This window comes from Urocitellus parryii, chromosome 1, assembly GCF_045843805.1.
Source record: "Urocitellus parryii isolate mUroPar1 chromosome 1, mUroPar1.hap1, whole genome shotgun sequence".
Lineage (NCBI taxonomy): Eukaryota > Metazoa > Chordata > Mammalia > Rodentia > Sciuridae > Urocitellus > Urocitellus parryii.
This window is the reverse complement of record NC_135531.1, coordinates 63,317,442-63,326,732: the sequence shown is the minus strand read 5'-3', so window position 1 is coordinate 63,326,732 and position 9,291 is coordinate 63,317,442.

Here is a 9,291-nt window from a genome sequence, read left to right as displayed (position 1 = left end):
TACAGACAGGACGAATATAGAATACCTACCCTGATATGATTGTTATCAGTTGCTGAGACAACATACATAAAACGTGTAGCATAATGCTTGACATATAGTGATGCCCAATAAATAAAAGCAATTATATGGTAATTATAATAGTTTTTAATTATCTGATAATCTATTAATAGAAGATGGTCAGAAAAGAATTTGAGGGGCTGGGGTTGTAGCTCAGTGGTAGAGTGCCTGCCTAGCATGTGTGAGGCACTGGGTTTGATTCTCATTACCTCACATAAATAGATAAAATAAAGATCCATCAACAACTAAAGAAAGACTTTTTAAAAAATGAGAAGCACTATGCAGGGAACACCAAGAAGAGAAAATTTAAAGAAATGAGAATAAAGCAGAGGATGAGATAAACAACTGGGGTAGAAAGGAAAGCAAAGTCCTAACAGATTAAATGAATTTATTTTATTTTTTCTCTCCATCTTTACTATAGAATCATTATCAAGAGTCTTCATTTCAAATAATAAACTTTTAAAATTAACTTTTAGAATTTATATTTTATAGCAGTTTTAAGTTTATAGAAAAATTATCCACCTTCTGATTCACAGTAATTTATACTACTGAATCCAGTGAAAATTTGAAAATATCTGAAAAACCCAAAGCACTATACAGATATAAGGTGTTATGTTTCTTATGAATAAATAGTGACTACCTGGGACCTAGTAAACACACCAGAAAGAGATGAGTCAACAGAATTCAATCTACATAGATTTTTTTTGGCGGGGGGGAGGGTACCAGGGATTGAACTCAAGGGCACTCAACCACAGAGCCACATCCTCAGCCCTATTTTGTATTTTATTTAGAGATAGGGTCTCCCTGAGTTGCTCAGCACATTGCTTTTACTGAGGATGTCTTTGAACTTGTAATCCTCCTGCCTCAGCCTCCTGGACCACTGGGATTACAAGTGTGTGCCACCGTGCCCAGTGTACATAGGTTTTTCAAAAGATATCAAGGGTAAAACTGCAATTGCTAGAAAAGTTATATACCCTATTATAGCAAACTTTCCAAGAGATTGATGGATTGTCTATCTGAATTCTATCTAAAAAAAGAATAGCAGGCACAGTCATAGAAAGTTACAGATAGTATTATGATATACTGGAAAAACTAGTTGAACCTGTAATTAAAGGGTAAGAGCACTGAAAAACATAGAAACAACCTCCAGGGGAAAAGGCACCATAGCTTGTAAGGGACGTTCATGCAGAAACACTGTGAGTTCTTTAGGGAAATGACAACTCTTGTGCTAAAGGGAAAACTAGTAGATAAAATTTACAAATGTAAGACTTCTCCTAAAAGTCTTATAGAGAGAGATATTTCCTACTCTTAAATAAAAAAATTTAAATATTGGGTCATCATTGGATTGACAGCACTTAAAAAATATATGGAGAGGAAACTGTTTTAAAATAAAGTGTATGAATCAATAAACATACTAACTAGAAAAAGCATAAAGAACAGGATTCCGAGATCCCTCAGTGCTGAAACACATAGATATATAAAATATGGATAAAGCAGTCTAGAAGACAGTATACCAGGTTCATATATAATATTGAGTTATTCCAAGTAGATAGGGAAAATCTGGTTTGGTTAAGTAGGTAGAAAAGTAGCAGCTCACATCCCTTTATGCTCACAGTCATCCCTTCTATGAGGGGATCTCAAAGAGGTGCTGCTACTTAAGGCAGTGCCTTAGAAACTATCTTCCCAGTTTCCATATTATTAATTTCTTGAGGAAATAAACACATAGTACACATATATAGTATCAATTTTCACATCAGTACTACTAGTCTCTGTTCAGCAGCACTAAGCTGCATGCATGAAACATAATAGGGGTTGAAAGTTGGTAATTTCAACAAAAGCCCCAGCATTTGTTCTAAATTAAGTGTGTACTGGGGGCCAATGATAAAGGTGGCCCACTTTCCTTCTGGATCTAAATAGTGAGATATTTTTGTCATTCTAAAGAAGTCTTCCAAAAGGAGTCAATTCCTGGCCAAATTTTAAGGTCAACTTTGACTGAGATATCTAAAGGCCTTAGAAGGGTGACATAGCACCTATATGATACCCCCAACACCTCTGTGATTAACCCAAGGTCAATAATATTCTGCACTTCAGTTTATAGATGTTAAGAGAATAAAATGTAGTATCTCAGAAGGATTTAGAGATCATTGAGCATGAAGTAGAAAATATTTTGTATTTGTATGCTAGGATCTCTGTTTTGTTTTCCTTTTACACTTGATAAGATCACAGAGTTGGTATCATCTGCCTCTGTGTAAAAAGTTCACAGCTTTTACATGTTGTAAAGGAAAATAATACATTTTAGAAACACTTAAAAGTCTGTTTCCCTAATTCTTACAAAGCCTAATGTTTCTTTTCAATTTACATACACTTTGTTTTTGTGGTAATAGGAATCCTTTAAACCCAGGGCCTCAGGCATAGTAGGCAAGTACTCTACCACTGAGCTACATCCCTAACGGTATACAGTTCCTCTTAAGCAGCTAATTACAAGGTGATACTATAAGGAATAGTATCAATTTTCACAACAGTAAAAGAAGCAGAAAACTGACACCTGTCTTTCACATACGAAAAACATTTATCAAGTATTTACTATATACTATGTTTTTATACTTCATTTAATTATTATAAAATGCCCTTCAGGTACCATTATCATTTACATTTTAGAGTCTAGAAAACTGAGGTCAGAGATACTAAGTAACTTACCAAGTGCTACCTGGCTGGACTAAGAGTTTTCAAACTCAAAATCTGTTTGACTCCATATCCTATGCTTTTAACTTCCCTATTTAAATAAGGACACCTGCTGATATTCTTAAAGGTTGTGTTTGTATTTGATTATGATTAGTATTAACATAACAAAAGGCACTTTGATTATAATGCCTTTTAATCTTTATTTTTAATCATCTTTTATCTTTTAAAATATTTTCATCTTATTCTACATGCAGCTTACCCTGTTAGTACAACATCCACCATTATAGATTATAAAAACTATTTTTCAACAGGGACATGTTGCTGAATGTCATGACTATTCATGTGCTGGTTCTGGTGCTTTCAAATAAATTTGTTTTGTGGTGCCCACTCTTGCATTTTTGAGTAGGCTGTAAATCTTGTTAAAACCAATAAAAATATAATTTCAGAATTTTTAAAAAGCAATCTCTCATGTCACTAGAGTCTCAAATCCTTTCTGTTTCTACTTTATTCTTTGTTCAGTGCAAAAAAGATTCTGATAAAATACTTTTATCTTTAAAGATACAATTTTTTGGTTACAAAAGCCATACATGATTATTTGAAAGAATTTAGACTATATATAAAGAGATAAGGAAAAAATCCAAAATTCCATTATCTAGAATTAAAATATGACAAACATTTTAATGTACTTCCTTTAAATATATATGAGATCAAAATGTTAACTGTGGTTTATTTTAAGAGATGGTATAAGAATTTCACAGAATTTAAAATTATACACACACACACACACACACACACATTCGTCTAAGTCATGCTATTTTCAAATGCTTTCTCTAAACTTAACCTATTTCTCTTCATGGTAATTATAAGAGGTTATGATGATAAACAAAGAATTGAGTAATTTGTCTCAGAGAATTGAAAAATATGAGAATTACATAAAATAAAAATTTTGATATTTTTGCATGTTTTGATTTTTTGTTTACAATGATATGTAGTCAATGTATACAAAGCAATTACTTATGAAAGTCTTAAAAATAGCTAACATTTTTTGAGTGCTTTCTATGTGCCAGGAACTGTTCTAAGGATTTGTTTTTATTAACTCACTAAATCCTCCCCCAAACTCTTTAAGGTAGGAATTATTATTTATTTTCCATTTTACAAATAATAAAATGTAGGCATCAAGAGGCTAAGTAATCTGCTTAAATTCTTGGTTTACCAAGAAAATAATCATAGCAAACTACCATAGATTTTATTTGTTCTTTGGGTTGTTCGTTTTAATGAGAAAACAAGGATGATGAATTAGGGCCTTAACATAGACATATAATCTTATTTCAGGAAAGGAAATGATAGTCCCACCAGATATTCTTGTAGATGAGGAAGGTTAAAGGGATGAATGAACACCTAGAAGAATCAGCCGAACCCTTGAACTAAAAGAGCAAGTTGGTACGTCAAGACCAAGGACATGGAGCTGCTTAATGACAGAGCTGAGATGCAAACCCAGACAGGGTATCACCAGAATCAATACTTTATCACTTTCCAAAATTACCTTTAAGAAGTACAAAGAAGAGATGGAGTAAAAAGAAAGCCAAGATCCTTTGATTCCATGACCCAGTGATAACAGCTGTCATCATGTTGGTAAATATATTAATAGACCTTTTTGATACAAAGCTTCCCTAAAGCCAATAAATACTTTGTCAGAATACCTGGTGATTCTCCTAAAAAAATGAGACCATAGAAGGCTTAGGAGGAGCCACTTTAAGGCCATTTCTCATTTGCCTCCCTATCTTGTCAAGGGTGTCAAGAGACAGATTTTTTAAAAATATTTTTATTTTTATTTATTTAATTTTATGTGGTGCTGAGGATTAAACCCAGGACCTCACACGTGAGAGGCAAGTGCTCTACCACTGAGCTACAACCCCAGCCCAAGAGATAGTTTTTCAGGTCTCTTGGATTCTGAAAGATAAGAAGTTTTCTGCCTTTTTCTGTGCAAAGCAATTTACATGCAAACTATCCAGAATTAGGTCAAATTTCATAGGCTAAGGACAGAGTCTCCTAAAGACTTCCCTCATTTCAGATACCAGTCAAGATCAGGAATTCCCAGATCAACACACTTCTGACCAAATGACTACAAATTCAAGAGTTTCCATTATCCCTTCACATTTTATAATTCATTAGAATGATTCATAGAACTCAGGAAAGTCAATACCTATGATTATAGTTTATAATAAACTATATAAAGTTTACATAAAACTAAAAGGAGAAAAAGACAGCCAACTGAAAATAGACATAGCACAAAGTCTGCAAGAGTCCCTAATGTGAAATTTCCATGAACTCGTGATATTTCACTTTCCTGGAACATCAATGTATGATTATCAACCAAGGAAGTTCACTTGTGACTCAAGTGTCCTGACTTTTTACTGGGGGTGCTTGATGTAGGCATGATTGACTGATTCACTGTGCATGTGAATTAAATCAATCTGTAGTCCCTCTCTCCTCCCTACAGATTGGGCAGATATCACTTGGCCCAACTCTCTAATGACATGGTTGATCTTTCTAGTGTGGCCTGAGTCATTACTATACGCTTAGGAATGGTCCAAAAGCACACCATAATAACAAAGACATACCTATCCCTTGGGAAATTCCAAAAATTTAGAGGTTATCTTTCAAGTACCAGGGCAAAGGCCAGCCAAATTCCTTATAATGAGATACCTTCTTCTCTTAGCATAATGACTATAATCTTTTCATGTGTGTGTGTGTGTGTGTGTGTGTGTGTGTGTGTGTGTAGAGATGTGTGCTGAGGAGTCAACACAGGGAGGCCTTCCATTGTCATCCATCCCCTTTCATTTCTGTGTTGTCCAGTGGGACAGGAGTATGGGGGAATGGGCACTTTTACTGTGCTTTTTTTGGCTAGTTATACAAATAATACACTGAATTTTAGAAGGGCTTGTTTTTCTTTACTTGTCATATCTATAAGCCTTACTTGACCTATCATGCTGAGAATTTTTAAAATCTCCATGACAAATAAGGAGGATCAAAGTATTCAATTTGCTCTTGCAATTCTGACTTTTAATAACATGCAAATAAAACTTTTCAGGAAGACAGATGTGAGAATCAAACATGGAGGAAAGTGGCAAAAATGAGCTCTGCAGTGATGACTGACACCACAGGAGAGGATGAGTTCTCTGAAGGAGACTGCAGAAAAGCTAATGCTGAAGGATTGCTATGATGTGAGCTCAGACTTGGGTTGTCATAAAATCTCTGAATAAAAAATGATTTTAGCAGGTCTGGGTTTGTGGCTCAGTGGTAGAGCACTCGCCTAGTATGTGTGAGGCACTGAGTTCAATCCTTAGCACCACATAAAACAAAATAAAGATATTGTGTCCACCTATAACTAAAAAATAAATATTTAAAAAAATGATTTTAGGGGTCTTATATCCAACCTCTTTTTGACACCATCCCAACAATTGGTCATGCATTTTGTTTCTGTTCTAGTAGAATCTAGTGAAGAAAAGCTCAGCCAGTTTTTCTCAAGGCAACCAATTCTATTTATATAGATTGAGTTGCTTTTGTGTTTTCTTGTATTTCATTAAAACTTGCCTTTTAATAATTCTTACTATCGGTTACTGTCCATAGAGCACATGGCTATTATCTATGCTTTGTGATAGACCCGCTATGAAGTCAACCATCCTGTCTCCTCTAGATTTCATGTTCAGCAAATTTAACATCTGCCTTGTCTTGGTCCTCATCACCTTGGTTATTGTGCTATCTCATCAGCATTTCTCTTAAAATAGAATATCCAGATCCAGTTTCATTAGTGGACAGTATCTGAAATTACTGCTTCCAACAAAATGGCCTATTTTGAAATTTTAAATGTATTTTGTATACATATAGTATCTTCTTCCAAAAAGGATATGAGGGCAAAATTAATGCATATTAAATTCTTATGCTATTTTACATTTGAATTTTAAATATTTGTATATTTTAAATAATATTTTTAAATAAGTTGGTTTGGTTTTGTAGTACTAAAATAATATATGCTCACGTTAAAAAATTCAAACAATACAAATGTTATTAGGAAAAACTTGAAAAATTTTCCCCTCTCAAATCTACAATTCTACTTCCTAAAGGAAACCACAATTTATTCTGTGCATCCAGAACATGTTCCTATATTAGGCACCTTTTCATATCAGCACTATGTACTACCTCATTCTTTTAAACAGCTATATTGTATTTTATTGTGTGTTTATACTGTCATTTATTTAGTTAGTTCTTGATTTTTAGACATACAGGTTTTGTTTCTTCTTTAATTTTAAAGCAATACAAAAAAAATCTGTACATTTCTTTGAACACTTGAGAAATGCCTGTAGAATAAACTCCTTGAAGTAGATCTGTTGTGTCAACATTTATATATATTTTTATGGGCCCTACACTCCCACTGTGTGGTAATAATGCCTGTAACATATGCCCAACTTTAAAATGACTACTAGCTAATAGCTGACAAATGTAATATAATTTGGGCTAGATATCTTGCTTCTGTCCTCCCCAGATCCACCTTGCACTCTTCTTTTCCCTCCTTGTTTCAGGCTCTGTGGAGCACCAGGATGTCTACACGGACCATATCACTGGGTTCTTGTGCCTGGCTTTCTGCATATCAGTTTCAGGACAGGAGCATTAGCAAGAGGTGGGATAAAGAGGGGGGAGGATCAGGTGGTGTTTCCTTCACTACCTCTGGGGGGAGGGTGTCTCTGGGCTGCTTGTGACCCTTAGGCAAAGGACACAGCTCTTCTGTCAGTCTCCCCACAGCCTTTTGTCTCCAGGTTTCAAGCCCCTGCTCTCTCCTGTCCATTCATGTATATAGGAAGTAGTCTGTCCTACTATGCTAAGTATTGCCCTCTCTCATATGGTTTTCATGCTCCATCTTTGTACAAAATAGTATCTTTATTAATCATTCCTCAAAGTACCTAATTTGTATGTTCTGTTTCTTACCAGTTCTTGTTCCTGGGACTTTAACCTAAAGAGATTCTCAAGCCCCCAATGATTCCATGAACTATGTGAACTACTCTTCTAAATCCTTTTGTTCTAGTTAGAGTAGATTCTGTGGCCTGTTCTAGCTAACTGGCTAAGGGATACCCTGAGAGCTGATAAAGCATTATTTCTGGGTGTATCTGTGAGGGAATTTCTAGAAGAGACTGGCATTTGAATTAGAGGACTGAATAAGGAAGACCTACCCTCACCAATGTTGGGCATCTAATCTGTGGAGACTTGGGTAGAACAAAAAGGTAAGGGAAATGAGAATTCTTTTTTTTTTTCTGGAACTGGCACAAGTATCTTCTCCTGCCATTGGACATGAGAACACCAAGTTCCAGGTCTTTTGGACTGGAACTAAGAATGACACCTTTGGCTCCCCTAGTTCTCAGAAATTTTAGCCTGAAAATTAATTATAGTACCAGTGTCCCTAGATCTCCAGATTGCAGATGTGAGATTTCTTGGTCTCCAAAATTGTTTGAGCCAAATTCTATAATAAATCTCTTTTATATCAATCTGGATATCATATATATATATGTTATATAATATACATATATGCACATGTATATGTGTATACATATATATATATATTCCTGTATCTCTCAATATACATCTTATTGATTTTGTTTCTCTAGAGAATCCTAATTCAAATATATTAACCGTTTTCATTTTTATATTGAGAAATTACTATTTACAGATTGAAAGAAACAAAAGTTTCACAAAGAACTCATGAAATATTCTGACTGAAACCCACAAATGTTGAGACTTGTTCTGACCTCTTATGCTTGGGAGAACCTTTAACACAGGTTCTGCCTGCTTTATCCATGTCAGTCTTTACTAATTATGCTCTGCTTCAGAGTTTGCAGTTATTACTGTAAAGCTTCATCTCTTTGAAATACTTTGTCTCAGCTTCATCTCTTAGAAAAGAAGGCAATTTCCTTTCAAAAGCATGGCTGTCCCGAATACCTCGGGTGTTGTTTTTCTCCTAGCTGGCACCAAAAGAGTCACAAAATGAGGTAGCTCATTTAAAATATTTTCCTCATGGTTGTTCTGTTCTCCCATTCAGGAAAAAGATTATTGGTTACCATGGCAATCAGCTTCCACAGCATTCCATTCTGAGTAACTGCACAGGTATAGCACAAGCTATACTCCACATTCTTTACTGTGGTTCTCTGCAGATCTGTATATTTTTCCATCCTGGTCTCTATAACTGCTGCTTAAAACAATCAACCAACTAACCAAACAACCTATGATTAAGCCAGATAATTTCTCAAAGACATTCTATTCTCTGAATATTAAAAAATTTACATATGGAGTTGCACAACAATTTCCTCTAATTTTGTTCTATTTAGGCCCTACCTAACAGTGCTTACCTGAAAACTTTTTGGCATTTTGTTTCACAAGCCTAGTATTATATTTGTATCTCTTTGACCATATTTGAAAAATGAGCAATGAACTTACAGTTAACATAAGAGTAGAAGAGAGTTCTAAATTCATTTCCCAAGCTTACAGCATAGTTTTCTATGGATA